The sequence below is a fragment of the Pelodiscus sinensis genome, unplaced genomic scaffold (genome assembly GCF_049634645.1).
Source record: "Pelodiscus sinensis isolate JC-2024 unplaced genomic scaffold, ASM4963464v1 ctg34, whole genome shotgun sequence".
Taxonomy (NCBI): Eukaryota; Metazoa; Chordata; order Testudines; family Trionychidae; genus Pelodiscus; species Pelodiscus sinensis.
Genome location: NW_027465849.1, coordinates 2024667 through 2030569, shown reverse-complemented (window position 1 = coordinate 2030569; position 5903 = coordinate 2024667). Strand labels below are relative to the sequence as shown.

At 65.4% G+C, this 5903-nt stretch overlaps 1 long non-coding RNA gene across 1 annotated transcript; it reads left to right on the top strand.

The window, feature by feature from the left end:
* The first annotated feature begins 942 nt into the window (after window positions 1-942).
* LOC142823871 (uncharacterized) lies at window positions 943-2926 on the top strand. Its single transcript, XR_012898950.1, has 3 exons — window positions 943-1756; window positions 2067-2189; window positions 2745-2926. It is a non-coding gene; the product is annotated as an uncharacterized LOC142823871 (long non-coding RNA).
* The last annotated feature ends 2977 nt before the right edge of the window (window positions 2927-5903 follow it).

The window sequence follows — 5903 nt, the reverse complement described above, 5'->3', positions numbered from 1 at the left end:
ACATGGCAGGATAGAGGCGCTCTTGCACGAGACCTTTTGCACAAGAACTCCTGCGTGAAACAGTTCTCGCGCAAGAAGCCTGCAGTGTAGGGCAGGGAGCAGCCTATGGGGCTACTGGAGCTGCTGGCTGCAGGATGCCCAGTCAGGGAGTGGGGGGGCCCCTAGGAATGGCTCCAACTTCCCAGGGGGGTGGTCAGAGGCAGGACATTTGCCTGGCAGGGGTGAGGTGGGGGGCAGTGACCTCACAGGGGCTTTGGGCAGCCCTCAGCATATAAGGCAAAGGGCAGGTGGGGAGGTGGTGACCTCACAGAGGGACCCACATCTCAGGCTGATAAAAGGGGGGGGCGGGCCCAGGGGACATTGGAGACCCCCGGTTGCTTTAGCTCTGGTGCGTCTCCTCCTCCTTTGTGCTCTGTGAGTTCCACATCCCGACACCTTTGTGCAGAAGGTAAGAGCCCCCAGGGGTTTGGATCCCGCCCGGGGCCGGCTGGGTTCCTCCATCCCGCCCGCATTTCTGCTCTGTTCTTGCCTCTTCTGCGCCCTTCCCCTGCTGCCCCCCCCCCAGCTTGTGACCCAACAGACTAGCTGAGGGATGGGGTGAGATTTGCAGGAGCCGTGGTGCGGGGGATGCAGCCCCCATTGTGGGGACTGGGGAGGTGGGGCTGGAACAGGTCTATGCCGGTGTCTTTGGGGAGAACGCTCCACCCCCCATAGCTTAGACTCTCCCCTGATTGGCTGAGCAGGGGCTGTTGATGGGCAGGAGACTCAGGTCCTTGCAGTGCCTGTGCAAGACGGAGCCGATAATCAAGGGGCCATTTGGGGGCTGGGGGCAGTCGCTCTGGGAGTGGGAACCCCTGGATTTCGCTCTTCAGGCTGCGCCCCAAGCTCCCCTTTGCTCCCCTCATTTGCAGCATGGCCAAACGCGTCAGACAGTTCTTCAAGAACGCCCTGAAGATGGCCCCAGGGCCGGTGGGGAGCAGCTCCTCCGTCCCCGCGGGTGGGGAAGCTGAATCCCACCAGCTCGGGGCGACACGCCCACCGGCCAGGCCCACCCGGACCTGGCTCCAGGGGCGGCTGGGAAGGCGGGACCCAGCCCAGCGGGGCAGCCGGGTAGGGTGGCTCTGGGGCCTCCTCTGTGGAGAGAAACACCTGCCCCGGGAGCCCAGCCCCCATTACCACCAGGGGGCATCGCCCTGCCCGGCCCCCAGGGACCTGCCAGTCTCTGGAAGCCCCCAGCCCGTCGCTCCCCGCACCAGCCCCTGCAGCTGTGGGTCCAGGTCCGTCAGCAGCAGCGCCTGGGCCTCCAGCTGCAGCCGGGCCACCTCCTGCAGCCGCTCAGACCCAGGTGAGGGGCCGTGAACACGCTGGGCCCAGGGGCTCACCCAGTACCCGGGGGGGGGGGGGTCGGGGAGGGGCAGCCCCAGTGTCTACCCTGCAGCCAGGGCAATGGATGGGGGCAGGGGCTGCTACTTGGCTCTCTTGTTCCTGGTGGGGGCTCTGCTGAGGGCGTTGGCAGATGTGAGGGTGGAAGGGGGATGGGTCCCTGCGAGGGGCATGTGGGGCCCAACCGAAACCCCCTGGGACCCTGACATGGGGGGCGCGTGACCCCTGCTGGCCGCTGGAGTCACCCTGTTCCCTTCCCTCCCGCACAGAGTCCCCCTGCGCCTCACCGGAGCGCTGCCGGGAGCGGGTGGACTCCTGGGTGGAGGACGTGTCCGTTTATGACATCGAAGAGCAGCTCCACACCCGGGACACGGTAGGAACCTTCTCCACACTGGGGGGACCCGAGTGTGTCCGGCCCCTTCCCAGCACGTCCCCCCCCCGGGAGGGGCTTGTCCCTGGGGATCCCCCTGAGGCTCCTTCTCCTGCATGACATAGGCCCCCCAAGCTGGGGTCTCTTGTCATGCAGCAGCTGGGCCCCCCACAAGCCTGGGGCAGCAGTTGGGGGGGGGAGTGTGGGTGCTTGGACAACCAGCAGCTCCCACCTCCACTCCTGGGAGACCTGAGCCCTGCCGTTGTCCGGGGGGGGGCAGGCCCCAGGCTCACAGACTCTCTCTGGGGTGCAGAGCCCAGCCGCCCTCCAGCGGTTCCTCCTGGCCATCTCCACCGCCTGCCTCGCCGCCCTCCAAAGGGGCGAGGGGACCCTGGCGACGCGCTGCAGCAGGGACACCGTGGTGGCCAGGATCGTGGTGAGCGAGTCGCGGTGGCTGGGAGGAGGGGAGGGGATACGAGGGGTGGACAGGGGTCTGCCTGGGCAATGGGTGCAGGTGGGGGACCTGGAAATGGGATGGGTGGGGGCCAGGAGTGCTGGAGGGGGAGGTGGACATGGGGAGGGTGGGTGGGGTTGGTGGAGGAGGGAGGGACAGAGAAATGGGGCAGGTCTGGGGTGCTGGACAGGAAGGGGGATTCGGGACAGGGAGGGGTCTCCCCAGGCCATGGGGGGGGGGGGGGCGGCTGGAAGGCAGCAGAGCAGGCTGCTGGGGATGCGCCTGGGGAGCAGGGATGAGGAGATTCAGAGGCTGGTCACCAGGGCAGTGAGGGGCAGGAGACGGCCTGGGGACAGGGATTGAGCTGGTCCCAGTTTGGGAAGAGGGGTGCTGGGAGGGGCCCTGTGCCGGGCAGGGGGGCTACAGGGCAGCGGGAGGCAGTGGGGTTGGATCCTGCTGGGTGGGAGGCGCTGGCCGCGTGAGCGTCTCTTGGGGGCCCCAGTCTCACATGCCCCTTTGTCTCCTTGGGTCTCCCAGGAGATCATGGAGGCCTCCCCCCCACCTCTGGTCTTGGCCAATTGCCTCAGCGCCGCCTGCAGCCTCAGGTACCGACCCCCCCGACTCTCGCCCCCCAAGAGCAGATCCCCTGACCAGGGAGTGGGAAAGTCTCTGTCTCCTGCTGCTGAATTAACAGTCTCTGCCCCTCTCTCCTGCCAGCACCTTGCAGCCTCCCCTGTAGGCCCAGCTCCTGAGCCCCCTGCTGAGGGCGGCCGTGGGACAGACAGTGTCTGGGGACTGGCAGCAGCATCCCACCCACAATCAGGTACGTCCCCTCCCTCGCCCCCCCCCCCCCCCCCCCAGCCAGGAGCAGGAGCAGCCTCTGGCGGCCCTCCCTCTGACCCAGGGCTCCCCCTTGTCTTGCAGGAGTTCAGCCGGGGCCTTGCTGATCTCCTCCACACCCTGCTGGCCAATCTCCTCGTCCAGTCCCCAGACACCGCCCGGCTCCAGCTGATTCTGGAGGTGAGCCCCGTGGGGGGGATGGGGCCATTGGCCCTGCTTCCCCGGGGGGCCGAGAGAGGAGCTGTGTCAGTGGCTGGGGGGGGGCACAGTCTGAGAGGAGCCCCAGGCTCTGCCCAGAACCGGCGCCTCCCTACGGGTCCTGACCTGCCTCTTTCCCCCACAGCACCTGAGCCCGTGGCTGGAGTCCCGCCTGCCCCAGGAGCGAGCCAGGGCCCTTTGCAGCACCACGGCCCTGCTGCGAGTCGCCACCACCCTCCCGGGGTTTGACGTAAGTGACCTCGGAGCCGGGGGGTCTGGGGCTGCAGGGCGCGGGGCTGGGAGCGTCCCCGGGAGGCAGAGGCAGGGTCGGGAATGGGCCAGGAGTGATCCGCGTTCCCCTTTCCCCGGGGAGGGGCGACCCTGGGCTCAGGGGGCGGCTGTTTGTGTGGGACAGGATGCTGAGGGACCCCCCCTCTTCTCTTCCCTCAGAACTCAGCCGACTGGCCGAGGATGGGTCACCACGTGGCCCAGCTGGGCCTTTTCATTTCGGACCCTTCCGAGGACGTCAGCCGGCTGGCCCGGGAGGGGGTGCACCGCCTCTACCAACTAGTCCTGCACCACATGGGTAAGTAACCCAGCCGGGAACTGGGCCCCAGGGACACCCTGAGGGTGCCGGCAGTGGGGGGAGGGGAGCCAGCCCTTTTCCCACAGACTGGCCCAAGGGGGGATGCGTCCCTCTGTGTTCCCGTCCTTCTGCCCCCTGTGCCCTTCCATTTGCCCAGGGATGCCTGCAGGGACCCATGGGAGGGGAAGGGCTCAGACCTGCCAGCAGAATGACCCTGTTTTGTCTCTTCCAGGCCTCAACATCCACCAGGCCGAGGACCTGTGGTGCAGGCACTGGTATAAGGAGAGGTGGGTCCTGGCTCACAGCAACAGCGTGAGGGTGGGAGAGGTAAGGACGTGCTGCCAGGGCAGGGCAGGGCTCGCGGGTGGGGCTGGCTGGGGCCCTCGTGCGGGTAGGACGTGGGGTGGGAAGTGGGGAGTGAGTCACTGATCGAATGGTCGATGCATTTTCCCTCGACTATTCGAGCCGTGGACAGGGCGGCGATGCCCCTTTGTGACGCTGTCCCGGCGTTTCAAAGGGGCGGCACTTCCTAGGGGCAGAGACGCACGGAGCCCGGATCTCCCGTAGGAGGGGAACCAGGGCGGGACGGGGGGCAACACTTTTCGATGGAGGCCGCTCCAAGATGTTGGCCAGTGGCCTAGGGCTGCTCTGTTGTGCGGAGGGGGGTGAGGTCTGGGAGGGTCTTGGGGGCAGGAGGAAGGTGTGACCTGGGGCAGGGCTTGGGGTGCCGGGTGAGGAGAGCGTCTGGGTGCAGGGTCTGGAAGGGAGTTTGGGGAAGGAGGAAGCTGTTTTAGCCCCAGGAGTTGGGGCCGGGCTCTGGGCCGTCAGCTGAAACCTCCTGTGCTCTTGATTTCAGGTCTTTGGGCAGCTCTTCACACCGGAGCAGGAAAACGCCTTTTTGGAGACGGCTCTGCTCACTGCCCGCTCCCCCCTGCGGCGCCACAGCAAGGCCGGGCTGGTCCTGGCCCACGCCCTGCAGGGGCAGGCCCATCAGCTCCTGGGATACATGGTGAGCAGGGGCAGGGTCTCCTTCCTATCCCCTCAGGGAGTCCCCCCCGCCCGCCCCTTTCCTCAGGCTGCCCCCACCCCATGTCCTACCCGCATGGTTGGGGGAGAAACCGTGTCCTAGGAGGTGGGAGGGGGCAGAGGTTTCAGGAGCCCTGGGGGGGTCAGGAGCTCACCCTACGGGCTGCAGGCCTGACAGGCGTGACCAGAGAGCAGAACAAGTCTCAGCGCAGGGGAGAGGAGGGTGGAAATTCTGGGGGGCCCAGTACCCCTGAGTCCTTGGGGGATGAACCTCTGACGGAGTCTGCTTCCCTTGCAGCAGGAAGACAGCCAGTGAGGGCACCATGAGCTGAGGAGCCAGCAGCTGCGTCCCCCTCTCCCCAAACCTCCTAATTGTATAGAACTGGATTTAAACTCTGATTAAACAACATTTGAAAAAACATTTGGATCAGGCTTGGTCAATAATTTTTAATGGGGGGGGGGCATTTTGGCAACTGATCAAGGGCCACGTTTCTACCGAGGTGTTTGGGGTCTGGGGCGGGGTGGTTGGGTGCAGAAGGGAGTTTAGGGTAGGAGCCTGGGTGCAGGGAGGGGGGGTAAGATCTGGTGCAGTGGATAGAGGTGCAGGGTCCAGGAGGGGGCATGGGTGCAGGAGAGGAGTCTGGCCTGAGGGAGGGGCTCTAACTCACATTTAAGGACACCCAGAACCACTTCAGGCAGGGCATCAGGATGCAGTTATTTCTGGGAGCTGCTGCCTGAGGCTGTCTGAGATGCGTGCTTAAAGGGACCACCCCCCACCCCCGTACAGACATTTCTCAGGTTCTTCTCTTGTTTGCCTACCTCTCTGAAGGACAGCAAAGCATTTTCACTGTGAGCTTTGTTTGCCCTGTGACTGGATACCACAGCACTCTCTGCTATGGAGCTGGAGCTGCCTCTGGGCAGGCTACAGCCCCTATCTGCTGTGCTGCAGTTTCTACTGCCTTCCAGGCCCTGTAGGGACATGACCTGCAGCTGTTTGAGAAGATCTCACCGTGTGTGTGAGAATGCAGCTCTTCTAGCTGCACCCC